Here is a 16,589-nt window from a genome sequence, read left to right as displayed (position 1 = left end):
GCCATTTCCTTCTCCAATGCATGAGAGTGAAAAGTGAAAGTGAAGTCACTCAGTCGTGTCTGACTCTTCGCGACCCCATGGACTGCAGCCTACCAGGCTCCTCCGTCCATGGGATTTTCCAGGCAAGAGTACTGGAGTGGGGTGCCATTGCCTTCTCCAGTGATTAATACTGACTAACTAACTAATCAGGTGGTAGGAACAGAGGATATGGTGGCCGAAGACCTGAATTTAGGAACTACTTTTACTACTCAGGTAACTTGTAAGTTTGATTAGGTTCTATTTATTTTTATTTTTATTTCTACAGCCTTCAGATATTGACCTAAGAAAACATTGTTATGCTTTATGTCAGAGAATGTTTTACGTATGTTCTCTTCTAGGAGTTTTATGGTGTCATTTTTTTTTTTGTCATGTAACATGTGGGATCTTATTTCCCCACCTAGGGATAATAGAACCTGTACTCCCTTCCTTGGAAGCACAGAGTCTTAACCATTGGACTGCCAGGGAAGTCCCAGTATCATGTCTTATGTTTAAGGTTTTAAGCCATTTAAAGTTTATTTTTGTGTGTGGTATGAGGGTGTTTTCTAATTTCATTGATTTACATGCAGCTGGCCAGCTTCCCTAACACCACTTGCTGAAGAGACTGCATATTCTTGCCTTCTTTGTCAAAGATTAATTGATTGTAGGCATACGGGTTTATTTCTGGGCTCTCTACTCTGTTCCATTGATTCATATGTTTGTTTTGTGCCAATATCATGCTGTTTTGGGTTTCCCTTGTGGCTCAGCTGGTAAAGAATCTGCTTGTAATGGGGAGACCTGGGTTCAATCCCTGGGTTGGAAAGATTCCCTGGAGAAAGGAAAGGCTACCCACGCCAGTGTTCTGACCTAGAGAATCCCATGGACTGTATAGTCTATGGGGTTGCAAAGAGTCGGACAGGACTGAGCAACTTTCACATCACATCACATCATCATGCTGTTTTGATTACTGTAGCTTTGTAGTATTGTAAAGTCTGGGAGGATTATGCCTCCAGTTTTGTTCTTTTTCCTCATGATTGCTTTATCAATTCTGTATCTTTTGTCAGTTGGTCGGTTCAGTCGCTCAGTCGTGTCCGACTATTTGTGACCCCATGAATTGCAGCACGCCAGGCCTCCCTGTCCATCACCAACTCCCGGAGTTCACTCAGATTCCCGTTCATCGAGTCAGTGATGCCATCCAGCCATCTCATCCTTTGTCATCCCCTTCTCCTCCTGCCCCCAAATCCCTCCCAGCATCAGAGTCTTTTCCAACGAGTCAACTCTTCTCATGAGGTGGCCAAAGTACTGGAGTTTCAGCTTTAGCATCCTTCCTTCCAAAGAAATCCCAGGGCTGATCTTCAGAATGGACTGGTTGGATCTCCTTGCAGTCCAAGGGACTCTCAAGAGTTTTCTCCAACACCACAGTTCAAAAGCATCAATTCTTTGGCGCTCAGCTTTCTTCACAGTCCAACTCTCACATCCATATTGTGGTTCCATATAAATTTCAGTATTATTTTTTCCATTTCTTTGAAAAATGTCATGGGAAAATTGATAGTAATGGCATTGAACCTCTAGATTGCTTTGGGTAGTATAGCCATTTTAGCAATATTAATTCTTCCAATCCAAGAACATGGCATATTTTTTCTTTCTTTCTTTCTTTTTTTTTTTTTGAGTAATCTTCAATTTCCTTATCAATGTTCTATAGTATTCAGCATATAACTCTTTCATCTTCTTGGTCAGATTTATTCCTGAGTATTTTATTTTTTTGATGCAATTTTAAAAACTTCTTTCTGATATTTGATCCTTAGTTTTGAGAAATACAACAGATTTCTATATGTAGTAACTCGTTTTTCTGATGGCTAATTCTTACATTTGTTACTATTGCTGATTTTTCCATTTTTGACAAAATCTATTGACTTCCTATAAACCTAGGGCTTCCTTGGTGACTCAGATGGTAGACAATCTGCCTATAATGCTGGAGGCCTGGGTTCAATCCCTGACTTGGGAAGATCCTCTGGAGAAGGGCATGGCAACCTACTGTAGTGTTCTTGTCTGAAGAATTCCATGGACAGATGAGCCTGGCAGGCTGTAGTCTATGGGACCACAAAGGGTCAGACATAACTGAGCACACACACACACACACACACACACACACACACACATTTCTCCATCAGAACTGAAAACCAGAGGCACAGCAGCTACAAGGCACAGGCCTATTTCAGTAGAAAACAATACTACAGGAAGTTTACAAAGTATTTGTCCTACTGCAATGAAGAGGTCTTATGATGTAAGCACTCCCAAGAGCCCCCTTTGGTTCCAGTGTACACACTCATTCAGGACAACACACTGTGGACAGGTCCTCAACCAATTATGTGCTGCCCATCATGTCCTTCCTGACTTGCTTTAAGGACCCAGATGACCCTCTCATCTGCCATGAAGCCTTCCTGACTCAGAGTTCACATTCTATTTCTCTTTCTTGTTCTTACTAACCAGGATGCTGATCCCTGGGCTTCCCTGAAACATTCTCTCACCTTGCTGCCTAGTGTGATGTATTCACCATTCCTAGGTTTTTAGCACTTTTGTCCTACACTAATGGTGGGTACTTTTGGGTGATGGTGGAGCTGAATTCCATTTGTTTATATCCCCCTATTCTGTCCAGAGTGTCTTCTTACACATACAGACACACACACACACAAACCCTCCCATTACCTCAACCAGCAGTTATCAGATTATGAACAAATACTGACTGAGGGGAATATTAATATCATATATATATATATTTCTTTGTAAAAATTTTTTTTCACATGATTTGTATATCAATTTTCATGACAACTGGGGAGGAGGATATGTTTTACCTTTCTTTTTTAAAAAAAGATTTTGGTTTTAATGTGGGCTGTTTTTAAAGTCTTTGTTGAGTTTGTTATAATATTGTTCTTGTTTTTGCTTTTTGTCCATGAAGCAGGTACGATCTTAGCTCCCTTACCAGGGATAGACCTTGCATCCTCTGCACTGGAAGGTGATGTCTTGTTTGTTTGTTTTAAATTTAAATTTATTTATTTTAATTGGAGGCTAATTACTTTACAATATTGTATTGGTTTTGTCATACATCAACATGAATCCACCACGGGTGTACACGCACTCCCAATCCTGAACCCCCCTCCACTTCCCTCCCCATACCATCCCTCTGGGTCATCCCAGTGCACCAGCCCCAAGCATCCTGTATCCTGCATCGAACCTAGACTGGTGATTCGTTTCTTATATGATATTATACATGTTTCAATGCCATTCTCCCAAATCATCCCACCCTCTCCCTCTCCCAGGAGTCCAAAGACTGTTCTATACATCTGTGTCTCCTTTGCTGTCTCGCATACAGGGTCATCGTTACCATCTTTCTAAATTCCATACATATGTGTTAGTATACTGTATTGGTGTTTTTCTTTCTGGCTTACTTCACTCTGTATAATCGGCTCCAGTTTCACCCACCTCATTAGAACTGATTCAAATGTATTCTTTTAATGGCTGAATAATACTCCATTGTGTATATGTACCACCACTTTTTTATCCATTCATCTGCTGATGGACATCTAGATTGCTTCCATGTCCTGGCTATTATAAACAGTGCTGCGAAGAACACTGGACTACACGTGTCTCTTTCAATTCTGGTTTCCTTGGTGTGTATGCCCAGCAGCGGGATTGCTGGGTCGTATGGCAGTTCTATTTCCAGTTTTTTAAGGAATCTCCACACTGTTCTCCATAGTGGCTGTACTGTTTGCATCCCCACCAACAGTGTAAGAGGGTTCCCTTTTCTCCACACCATCTCCAGCATTTATTGCTTGTAGACTTTTGGATCGCAGCCATTCTGACTGGCGTGAAATGGTACCTCATTGTGGTTTTGATTTGCATTTCTCTGATACTGAGTGATGTTGAGCATCTTTTCATGTGTTTGTTAGCCATCCGTATGTCTTCTTTGGAGAAATGTCTATTTAGTTCTTTGGCCCATTTTTTGATTGGGTCGTTTATTTTTCTGGAATTGAGCTGCATAAGTTGCTTGTATATTTTTGAGATTAGTTGTTTGTCAGTTGCTTCATTTGCTATTATTTTCTTCCATTCCGAAGGCTGTCTTTTCACCTTGCTTATAGTTTCCTTTGTTGTGCAGAAGCTTTTAATTTTAACTAGGTCCCATTTTTTAAAATTTTTGCTTTTATTTCCAATATTCTGGTGGGTGGGTCATAGAGGATCCTGCTGTGATTTATGTCGGAGAGTGTTTTGCCTATGTTCTCCTCTAAGAGTTTCATAGTTTCTGGTTTTACGTTTAGATCTTTAATCCATTTTGAGTTTATTTTTGTGTATGGTGTTAGAAAGTGTTCTAGTTTCATTCTTTTGCAAGTGGTTGACCAGTTTTCCCAGCACCACTTGTTAAAGAGATTGTCTTTAATCCATTGTATATTCTTGCCTCCTTTGTCGAAGTAAGGTGTCCATAGGTGAGTGGATTTATCTCTGGGCTTTCTATTTTGTTCCATTGATCTGTATTTCTGTCTTTGTGCCAGTACCATACTGTCTTGATGACTGTGGCTTTGTAGTAGAGCCTGAAGTCAGGCAGGTCGATTCCTCCAGTTCCATTCTTCTTTCTCAAGATTGTTTTGGCCATTCGAGATTTTTTGTATTTCCATACAAATTGTGAAATTACATGTTCTAGCTCTATGAAAAACACCGCTGGTAGCTTGATAGGGATTGTGTTGAATCTATAGATTGCTTTGGGTAGTATACTCATTTTCACTATATTGATTCTTCCTATCCATGAACATGGCGTATTTCTCTATCTATTAGTGTCCTCTTTGATTTCTTTCACCAGTGTTTTATAGTTTTCTATATATAGGTCTTTAGTTTCTTTAGGTAGATATATTCCTAAGTACTTTATTCTTTTCATTGCAATGGTGAATGGAATTGTTTCCTTAATTTCTCTTTCTATTTTCTCCTTATTAGTGTATAGGAATGCAAGGGATTTCTGTGTGTTGATTTTATATCCTGCAACTTTGCTATATTCATTGATTAGCTCTAGTAATTTTCTGGTGGAGTCTTTAGGGTTTTCTATATAGAGGATCATGTCATCTGCAAACAGTGAGAGTTTTACTTCTTCTTTTCCAATTTGGATTCCTTTTATTTCTTTTTCTGCTCTGATTGCTGTGACCAAAACTCCCAGAACTATGTTGAATAGTAGTGGTGAAAGTGGGCACCCTTGTCTTGTTCCTGACTTTAGGGGAAATGCTTTCAATTTTTCACCATTGAGGATAATGTTTGCTGTGGGTTTGTCATATATAGCTTTTATTATGTTGAGGTATGTTCCTTCTATTCCTGCTTTCTGGAGAGTTTTTATCATAAATTGATGTTGAATTTTGTCAAAGGCCTTCTCTGCATCTATTGAGATAATCATATGGCTTCTATTTTTCAATTTGTTAATGTGGTGAATTACACTGATTGATTTGCAGATATTGAAGAATCCTTGCATCCCTGGGTGGAAGGTGATGTCTTAACCACTGGCCTACCAGGGAAGTCTCTGCTTTACTGTTTTGATAACTGAAAACATGGAGGTTCAGGGAGGTGAGATATCATATAGGACTGACAGCCAGACTTTTCTTTTTGACAGTCAAATACTCTTTATATTGAACACAAATGTTCAAAGCAGTTTTGTCTGTGATAGGCCCAAACTGGAAACAACCAAGATATCTAACCTTGAAGATGAGTAGACAAGCAAATGGTGGTAAATCCATACAATAGAGTAGTACCCTGCTATGAAAAGAAACAAACGGCTGATGCACACAACATGGATAAATCTCAAAATAATTATACAGAACACAAAAAAGTCAAACAAAAATAGAGTGCATCCTGTAGGGTTCTACTTATGTAAAACTCTAGGAAATGCATGAAGAATTCACTTGCCAATGCAGAAGATGCAGGTTTGATCCCTGGGTTGTCGGGAAGATACTCCAGAGAAGGGAATGGCAACACACTCCAGTATTCTTGCCTGGGAAACCCATGGACAGAGGAGGTTGGTGGGCTACCATCCATGAGGTGGCAAGAGTCAGAAATGACTAAACCACCACCACACCGCTACCTAGGAAATGCAAACAAACTTATAGTGACAGCAGATCCTGTAGCTGCTTGAGTATGGGAGTGAGAGTCAGACACTTTTTGCCACACACTACAGCCCTCTCTCTCAGGAAAGGAGGGCTGGCAGACCCTCATCTCCATCAGCTCACAGAGAAGTAGCTCACTCCTGGCAACACACAAGTAGGTAGGCAGGGCTGTGACCTGATGAAGCTGGTAGAGCCCAGGTGTCCAGTCTCCCAAGCTCCTTAGACCCCACTTCCTCTCAGACAAATGCGGGACTGTTTTGTCATAAAAGTACAAGTGCAGCCATAAAACATGTCTTTGTGGGGAAAAAAGTTCCCAGGCCTAGGAATGTGTGTCTGTAAATGTGAGACAAGCTAAGACAGGTGTCCCTAACCCTCCCCCAAACCCGGGGGCCAAGGTGGCCAGGTGTGAGCTCACGCTAACCTATGACATGAGGGGAACCCTGAAAGGCCAGTGGCATTTGATACCCTCTGTATTGGGCTTAGAACAGTTTCCCAAAAGCTTTGCATTCCCTGAGTCAAGTGCTCTATTTTTTTTTTTTTTCCAAAAACATGTGTATTTCAGCAGAAATTTAATCCCTAGGGTTCCAAATCCTTCACACTTACATCAGTTAAAATGGCATTTCTGATGAGACATGCGATCCTCCAGGAGCCTTGGGAGACTAAGCTCAGCTTGGTAGCCTTTCTTGTTTCTTGACCTTAAACCAAAAAAGAGGAAGTCACGTTTCACTTTCTAGATGATCTTGACAAAGTCTTCCCTTCAGATTGGCCTGGACTGAATCCCTTGCTCTCATGGATTCTTTTGGCCATGTTATCCTATTGCTTTGCCTGATGGAAGCAGCTGTTAGACCCTGGGCTGTGTGGCCGGCAGGCTGTGTCCCTGATTTCCAGCCCCCAAGCTCCTCTACAGAGCTGGCTGGAATTGGGCTGGGGCCCTATAGGATGTCAGGCATGTTGCAGTTCTGGAAGGCTCCTGGACATTCTGTTCCGCTTCCTTGTTTCCCCCTTATAGAAATGAAGAAACTCATGCCCAGGGAGTAAGAACTTTTCTAGGATCAAGCAAATAATGAATAGAGAGTCCCATTTTTTTAAGGACTGAAACTGCCTGTGTGTTTGTATATGCTCTGTCGTGTCCCACTCTTTGCAACCCCATGGACTGTAGCCCATCAGTCTCCTCTGTCCATTAGATTTCCCAGGCAAGACTACTGGAGTGGGTTGCCATTTCCTTCTCCAGGGGATCTTCCTGACGAAACTGCCTGACATCATGCTAAATGTTCTACATTGATTTTTTGTTTATTTTGTCCAGTAATTCAAGACTATGTCATTGTTAGCTCCATTATACAGATGGGAGAAAGGAGGCAGTTTGTTGAAGGTCACAGTGCTTCTGTGGCACGATGAAGATTGGAAACACGTGTCATGTTTGTGTGTTTCTCTTAACAAATGTGTTAATTGGTTCCAGCAGGACGTAGGGGTGAGAGGAGAGACAAGAACCCAGGGCTCTCAACACCTGTCCTATAATGTCTTTCTTGATTTTGACCTCCAGAATATCTGTTTATTAGTTTTTGTTGGAGTATAGTTACCTTCGGAGAAGGCAATGGCACCCCACTCCAGTACTCTTACCTGGAAAATCCCATGGATGGAGGAGCCTTGAAGGCTGCAGTCCATGGGGTCACTGAGGGTCAGACACGATTGAGTGACTTCACTTTCACTTTTCACTTTCATGCATTGGAGAAGGAAATGGCAACCCACTCCAGTGTTTTTGCCTGGAGAATCCCAGGGACGGGGGAGCCTGGTGGGCTGCCGTCTGTGGGGTCACACAGAGTCGGACACGACTGAAGCGACTTAGCAGCAGCAGCAGCAGTTACCTTACCATGTTGTGTTAGTTTCTGCTGTACAACAAAGTGAATCAGCTATACGTTTACATATAAATTCTTTTAAAGATTTCCTTCCCATTTAGATCACCAACCTTCAGAATATTTTATATAACTACTGTGTGCTAAGTTGCTTCAGTTGTCTGACTGCAACCCTATGGTCTGTAACCTGTCAGGCTCCTCTTGTCTGGATTCTCCAGACAAGAATACTGGAGTGGGTTGCCATGCCCTCCTCTAGAGGATCTTCCTGACCCAGGGATCCAATCGGTATCTCTTATGTCTCCTTCACTGGCAGGCGGATTCTTTACCACTAGCGCCACCTAGGAAGCCCATGTAACCTCTAGACTTCAGTATGTAATGTCTAGTTCCTAAAAAGTTGAATCTATTTTTGCCTATTTTGGTGTTCTGAGAACTAATATAAAGTGATGTGACTTCACTTTCACTTTTCACTTTCATGCATTGGAGAAGGAAATGGCAACCCACTCCAGTACTCTTGCCTGGAGAATCTCAGGGACGGGGGAGCCTGGTTGGCTTCCATCTATGGGGTCGCACAGAGTCGGATACAACTGAAGTGACAGCAGCAGCAGCAGCAGCAGCAGCTGTTGATTTAGCTTCTCGTGCAATTGCTTTCTTTCTAACAGTCTAACCCCTCCATATCTCTTCTGTTTGTATTAATAACTTCCATCTCTTGTTGGTATCCAGTTCTCTGTTACTTTCAGAAAGTTTCAAGAAAGGATCTACACTTGGTAATTGGTCACTCAATGTGAGCTTCAGCCAATCAGGACCTTTGATTGGGATATTTGTGGTATTTGTCTTATCTCTGAAGGTGGAATGGAGAGACTTCAAGGAAGAAGACGAAAAGCAAGGAAACTCCACTCACTGGGACGTTATTTTGTGCCATATACTGTGCTAGATTCTATTCATAACTTTACTTATAAAATACATCTTTTCCTCCTCCCCCTTTTTACTTATACGAACACTAAAGCTTAGAGATGTTAAATAATTTCTTCCCAGTCCTCTAGTTGTGATTTCTATCTGCAGGATTCTTTCCACTGTACCATCAGCTAGCAGGGGAGGATTTTGAGGGTGAACAGGTCAGGAGGGAGGGGCTTCTCTGTGTCCTTGGATCAGTTGTGAGACGCTGACCTCTACTGGAGCACAGAGCATTTGAACACGAAAAGGGAGAAATTATTTTCTTAGCCACAAGCGATCTTTTCTCACATTTTGGAGAGGAATCTATTTAACACAGGTATGCCAGATGCCTTCTGCTTACGAAATACTGGCTTAAATAGAAAGGTAAAGCAAATATAAATCAATGGGCGTGTGTAAGTAACAGTAGGAACACAATGTGTCCGACACTGGATGTGGCCAGCTTCACCAGGGGCCTATTTCCAAATAGCAAAAGACAATGTTCTCTTCCCGAGAGACTGGAGGCCTTTGGTTTAAACAAGGAACAGCCCTTTTTTAGGTATATCCTCCTCATATCATGCTCCATGTTTTATAATATGCACATCTCCATTCTGTGTCATTATTTTTGTCCCCTTGTTCACTTTTTTTTTTCATGCAACATTGGTTCTTTAAATAGCCACATTCTCTGAGAGTCACATAAATGGGTTTGAGACACAGAGAACTAACTCTTATGAATGTTTTATTTACTTATCTGTCATTCTTATCAGTGGCCTTCTCCCCTGTCTCTGGTTACCTTTTTCACTTAGCTGGCCAACTGAAAATTAGATGAAGGATGGAAATAAATTGGCAGATTGCCTTTAGCTGCTAGACAAGTGTTCTTTCTTTCTGTGGCTTAGTTTCACAAAGGGTTTTGTAGGCATTAGAAGTTTTGTTACCAAGCAGCATGGTTTAAAGATTGTAACCGGGGAGGATAAATGAAGAAGTTAGGGTTGTTGGCTTCATGCTGCCAATTTTTGATGTGATGAAGTCACTTGTATCTTTTTTTTAAAAAATTGATGTATAGTTGATTTATAATGTGTTAGTTTCAGGTGTATGGCAAAGTGATTCAGTTATCTATTTTTTCAGATTCTCTTCCACTATAGGTTTTTACAAGATATTAAATATGATTCTTTGTGCTATACAGTAGGTCTTTGTTGTTCATCTCTTTTGTATATAGCAGTGTGTATCTGTTAATCCTAAACTCCTAATTTATCCCTTTCCCCTCTTTCCCTTTTGGTAACCATAAGTTTGTTTTTTACGTCTGTGAGTCTGTAGATACTTATACCTCTTGTTGTCCCTTTCCTGCACTTGAAAAAATTATTTTGAGTTACAATTGATGATGATAATTTTGCTTTTTATTTGGAAATAAGTACAGACTAACCAAGCATGTTCCTCCTGCAGGTGTATGGCACACTGCCTGGATGGCATCATTTAGCAGCTCATGATTTTGTACAAAATCACTCTGCATACAAAAGAGAGTGATGTCACTCAGTCGTGTCCGACTCTTAGTGACCCATGGACTGTAGCCCTACAAAGCTCCTCCGTCCATGGGATTTTCCGACAAGAATACTGGAGTGGGTTGCCATTTCCTTCCTCCAGGAGATCTTCCTGACCCAGGGGTTGAACCTGGGTCTCCCACATTGTAGGCAGATGCTTTATCATCTGAGCCACCAGGGAAGCCAAGCACATCTCTATTATGTTTCTAATGTTTGTTGTGTTGTTATTACAGGAGTATTTCTTGCAGTAAATTTGAAAAGTACAGATAAGCAACAAATCTGTTCTTGTTGTTTAGTTAAGTCATGTTCTACTCTTTTGCACCCTCATGGACTGTAGCCCACCAGGCTCCTCTGTCCATGTGATTTCCAGGGCAAGAATACTGGAGTGGGCTGCCATTTCCTTCTCCAGGGCATCATCCCAACTCAGGAATCTATCCCCAGTCTCCTGTGTCAGTGGAGGAGCCACCAGGGAAGCCTCTAAGGAACAAATGTTGTTCAGTCGCTCAGTCGTGTCCAACTCTTTGCAACCCCACGGACTGCAGCATACCAGGCTTCCCTGTCCTTCACTATCTCCTGGAATTTGCTCAAATTCATGTCCATTGAGTCAGTGATGCTATCTAACCACCTCATCTTCTGCCACCCTCTTCTTTTGTCTTCAATCTTACTCTGCATCAGGGTCTTTTCCAATGAGTTGGCTGTTTGCAACAGGTGGCCAAAGTATTGGATCTTCAGCTTCAGCATCAGTCCTTCCAATGAATATTCAGAGTTGATTTCCTCTAGGATTGACTGATTTGGTCTCCTTGCAGTCCAAGAGACTCTCGAGTCTTCTCCAGCACTTCTTTTTTTTTTCTTAAATAAATCGCTTGAATCTTGGCACCCAAAGATATCTACTAAAAACATTTTATATTATCTGTATCCTTTTAAAGTGTATCTTTTAACATAAGCAGTATTTTACTATTCACAATATTCTTTGAATTCCCTTTTCTTTCAGCAATATATAAAATTATCTTTCCATGTCACAAAAATCTTCTAGAATATTGTATGTCATGGTTCTGTAGTATATGGTTCATATAGATATAATTTATGTAACTGTTTTTTAGACGTTTACTTTATATCCAGCATTTTGTAATTTTAAACACTTGTGCTTTAGACATCTTTGTTGCTACGTCTTTGTGAACATTTGTATTCTATTCTTTAGATCAAAATCTAAGAGTATAAAAAACTTAAGGCTTTTGATATTTTCCTACCTGATCCCAAGAAAGTTATATCAGTGTATACTTTTACCCATCAAATCATACTTGGGAAAATAGTAGGTGATGGATTATTTTACAATTTTGCCAATTTGATTAAAAGTGTGTCACATATATATGTAAATTTCTTTGGTTATTACTGACATTGAGTAGTTTTAGGATTTTTACAATATACTTAATGATTTTTTTAACTGATTTTAAATTTTAATTTGTGTATATTTACATTAAGAAATATATAAAGCATGGTTCTGAAGATAAACTGATTGGGGCTCAACCAAGCTCTTCCTTTGCTAGTCATGCTTAGAAAGACCTACATCCAATATTCTATTAATATTAATTATTGTTGTTGTTCAGTTGCTCAGTTGTGTCCAACTCTTTGTGACCCTGTGTGACTGCAGCATGCCACGCTTCCCTGTTGTTCACCGTCTCCCAGAGTTTGCTCAAACTCATATTCATTGAGTTGGTGATGCCATCCAACCATCTCATCTTCTGTGGACCACTTCTTCCCCTTCCTTCAGTCCTTCCCAGCATCAAGTTCTTTCCAGTGAGCCAGCTTTTCTCACCAGATGGCCAAAGTACTGGAGCTTCATCTTCAGCATCAGTCCTTCCAATGAGTATTCAGGGTTGATTTCCTTTAGGATTGACTGGTTTGATCTCCTTGCAGTCCAAGGGAATCTCAAGAGTTTTCTCCAGCACCACAGTTCAAAAGCATCAATTCTTCAATGCTCAGCTTTCTTTATAGTCCAACTCTCACATCTGTACATGACTATGTGCATGTATCTCTATCCACATCATAATTTCTAAAAGAAATATAATGCTTGGGGGAAGTAGCTCTGAAAACTCTGGGAAGAGTTTTCCAGAAGATTGAAAGGGAAGTCCTAAATAGAGTTTCCTAAAGTGTTTCATGGGAGGCGATCTTGGAAAAAATATTCCTTGGCCAAATTAATTTGGAGTGATGTGCTCCAGCCTCTACTTGGAAAATTGTCATGCCCATTAAAGGCTCTGGAACTTTCTGCAGGAAAAATGAAACAAAACACAACATTCTGTCTCAATTGTTTTAACTGAGAATTTCAAAACATATCTGACTTGAGACTACTCTTTTGCATCTTAACATTCCAGCAAACCAATATTTTTTGAAACCCACTTTAGGGCACCCCTAAGAGAGCTACACAAAAACTCTTTGGAAGCCTGTGGGTCTCAGAAAAAGCCTTCTGGAGCCTGAAACAGTCAAATCATGATGTTTCTTCTTTCCTCTGTTGGTGTCCAGGTGAATATCAACTAAAGTGAATATTAGAGCTTGCCTTGAAGAGGAAAAGAAGTCCAAAACCCACACAACTTGGGGTAGGAGGAGGAATATCTTAATGAGGAAAGGTCAGACTTAAAGTCTGTTAGCAAGAGTTGTTGTTTAGTCTCTCAGTTGTGTCCAACTTTGCAGTCCCATGGACTGTAGCACGCCAGGCTCCACTGTTTATGGGGTTTTCCAGGCAAGAACACTTCTTTCTTCAGGGGATTTTTCCAACCTAGGGATTGAACCTGCATCACCTGCATTGGCAGGGGTTCCTGTGCATTAATATACCAGGCAGTGTCTTCCTTCTCCTTGGCTGAGGAGACTTCCCGAGGCATAGCCTAGGAGCCTGACTGCAGTTGCTTACCTAGCCAGGAGGAGGCGCCTCTCTCCTCTACAGGAAGCTCCAGGGAGGTGGCATCTGCATGTAAGGGGTCCATCCTGAGTGTACAGCACAGTTCTAGGTGCCCTGGGTTGGCCTGAAGGAGACAGCCTCACTCTTACCTTACAAAGTTAACGATCTAAATTGAGGAAATGAGCGTATAGGTATAAGGTGTCAGAAAAAATAAGATGAAGATATTGTATTTTGTCCTGGGAATATAGATTTTAAGGTATTTAAGATATTTAGAGAAATGAGCTTGGAGTGTTTAGGAAAGACTCTCCGAGGATCTGGCAAGTAGAGCCAGAGGAATGAATAGAATATAAAGAGAAAAACAAATATTATATATTAACTTGCATATATAGAATTTAGAAAAATGGTGCTGATCAACTTATTTTTAGGGCAGGAATAAAGATGCAGACGTAGAGAATGGGCTTGTGGGCACAGGATGTGAAGGAGAGGTTGGAATAAATTGAGAGGTTAGCATTGACATATATACACTACCCTGTGTAAAATAGATAGCTAGTGAGAAGCTGCCGTATGGCACAGGGAGCTCAGCATTGGTGCTCTGTGATGACCTGGGGGGCAGGGGGAGGGTGGTGGGGGTGGGTGGGATGTGGGGATTGCAGCGGAATAGGAGAGTGGAAGGGAGGCTCAAGAGAGAAAGGATATATGTATGCATATGGCTAGTAAAGTAATGCTCAAAATTCTCCAAGTCAGGCTTCAATAATATGTGAACCATGAACTTCCAGATGTTCAAGCTGGTTTTAGAAAAGGCAGAGGAACCAGAGATCAAATTGCCAACATCCGCTGGATCATGGAAAAAGCAAGAGAGTTCCAGAAAAACATCTGCTTCTGCTTTATTAACTATGCTAAAGCCTTTGACTGTGTGGATCACAATAAACTGTGGAAAATTCTGAAAGAGACCACCTGACCCTGCCTCTTGAGAAACCTGTATGCAGGTCAGGAAGCAACAGTTAGAACTGGATATGGAACAACAAACTGGTTCCAAATAGGAAAAGGAGTACGTCAAGGCTGTATATTGTCACCCTGCTTATTTAACTTATATGCAGAGTACATCATGAGAACGCTGGACTGGAAGAAGCACAAGCTGGAATCAAGATTGCTGGAAGAAATCAGTCACCTCAGATATGCAGATGACACCACCCTTATGGCAGAAAGTGAAGAGGAACTAAAATGCCTCTTGATGAAAGTGAAAGAGGAGAGTGAAAATGTTGGCTTAAAGCTCAACATTCAGAAAACTGAGATCATGGAATCTGGTTCCATCACTTCATGACAGATAGATGGGGAAACAGTGGAAGCAGTGTCAGACTTTATTTTGGGGGGCTCCAAAATCACTGCAGATGGTGATTGCAGCCATGAAATTAAAAGATGCTTACTCCTTGGAAGGAAAGTTATGACCAACTTAGATAGCATATTCAAAAGCAGAGACATTACTTTGCCAACAAAGGTCCATCTAGTCAAGGCTATGGTTTTTCCAGTGGTCACATGTGAATGTGAGAGTTGGACTGTGAAGAAAGCTGAGCGCTGAAGAATTGATGCTTTTGAACTGTGGTGTTGGAGAAAACTCTTAAGCATCCCTTGGACTGCAAGGAGATCCAACCAGTCCATCCTAAAGGAGATCAGTCCTGGGTGTTCATTGGAAGGACTGATGCTGAGGCTGAAACTCTAATACTTTGGCCACCTGATGCAAAGAGCTGACTCACTGGAAAAGAGCCTGAGGCTGGGAAAGGTTGAGGGCAGGAGGAGAAGGGGACGACAGAGGATGAGATGGTTAGATGGCATCACTGACTCAATGGACATGAATTTGGGTAGCTCCGGGAGTTGGTGATGGACAGGGAAGTCTGGCGTGCTACAGTTCATGGGGTCGCAAAGAGCTGGACATGACTGAGCAATTGAACTGAAGTGAACTGAACTGATTCACTTTGTTGTATATCAGAAACTAAAACATTATAAAGCAACTAGGTAGTTGCTGTTCAGTCGCTAATTTGAAAAGATGGAGATGAGAGAAGAAGACAATCATGCAGGGGAAAGGACTGGAAGAAGCATGTGATTGGGGCAGGATTATGAAATCCTGAAGGGAGGCCTCAGGCAACTCTGAAAAATGCTACACTCAACACAATATTTCAGTTAGATTCTAGGAGTGGCTCAAGGTCTCAGCCCCTCCTCCATGCCTTCTTCCCTGGGCCACCCTAAGTCTCTTCTCTGCTGAGGCAGTTGGGGGTTAGTAGCTGGTCTTCTGTTGATGCTTCTGAGCTTGCTTTTATGTCCTGTGAGTGTATCTTATTTCCTCATTAGTCCCATGAGCTCTTTGAAGGCACGAGCACAATGGTCTTACTGTCTGCTTCCCCTTTTCCCTCCTACCCCTCGGCCCAAAGCATGTCACACCATGCTCAGGATGGATCATACAGTCAGTAAGTGTCTGTGGAAGGATCTGTTGGATTCTGAATAAAACCTGTTGCTTACATGCACATCGATGAGTTCATTACATCATCACTGAGAGCATCCATTGCATTGCGGGTTGGACTAGGGAAGGAGGAGCTTCCCACACTTCAAGGTGGTTAGAGAGCCTCATCTAAAATCTCTCTTTTGAGGCCAGGGAAGCTTTTGCTGGTTCAATTCAGTGTAACTGCAAGTATTTGCTGAAAGAAAAGGAAGTGAAAATGAAGTTGCTCGGTCATGTCCGACTCTTTGCGACCCCATGGACTGTAGCCTACCGGGCTCTTCCATCCATGGGATTTTCCAGGCAAGAATACTGGAGTGGGTTGACATTTCCTTCTCCAGGAGATCTTTCCAACCCAGAGACTGAACCCAGGTCTCCCACGTTGTAGGCAGATGCTTTACTGTCTGAGCCACCAGGGAAGTCCAGTATCTGCTGAATCCTAGCCAAAGCATCCAAAACAACCGAGCAACTAAGCACAGCACAGCCTCAGTCTAATTTGGTGTCTCTGTGTGTGTTTTTTTAGTGGTGGGAGTGAAAGGGGAAGAAGGTCCAAAGACAATAAGGGTGTCGACCTACCCTGTAGAGGCTTACACTCTGGTAAGAAGAACCAGGGAGAATACCATCATCTAGGAAGAATTGCCAGCCAGCCTTTAGGAGGGGCTCATGCAGTTACCAGAGAAGGCAATGGCAACCCACTCCAGTACACTTGCCTGGAAAATCCCATGGGTGGAGGAGCCTGGTGGGCTGCAGTCC

General features: G+C 41.7%; 1 long non-coding RNA gene across 1 annotated transcript in view; it reads left to right on the top strand.

Moving 5' to 3' along the window:
* The first annotated feature begins 219 nt into the window (after nt 1-219).
* The window catches only part of LOC132659294 (uncharacterized), a 43,628-nt gene continuing 27,258 nt past the window's right edge, over nt 220-16,589 (top strand). The window contains exon 1 of the long non-coding RNA XR_009599537.1: nt 220-3,028. This is a non-coding gene — a long non-coding RNA (uncharacterized LOC132659294). The remainder of the gene's footprint in view (nt 3,029-16,589) is intronic.

This window comes from Ovis aries, chromosome 2, assembly GCF_016772045.2.
Source record: "Ovis aries strain OAR_USU_Benz2616 breed Rambouillet chromosome 2, ARS-UI_Ramb_v3.0, whole genome shotgun sequence".
NCBI lineage: Eukaryota > Metazoa > Chordata > Mammalia > Artiodactyla > Bovidae > Ovis > Ovis aries.
The sequence above is the reverse complement of the archived record's forward strand: the minus strand, read 5'-3'. Positions and strand labels throughout refer to the sequence as shown.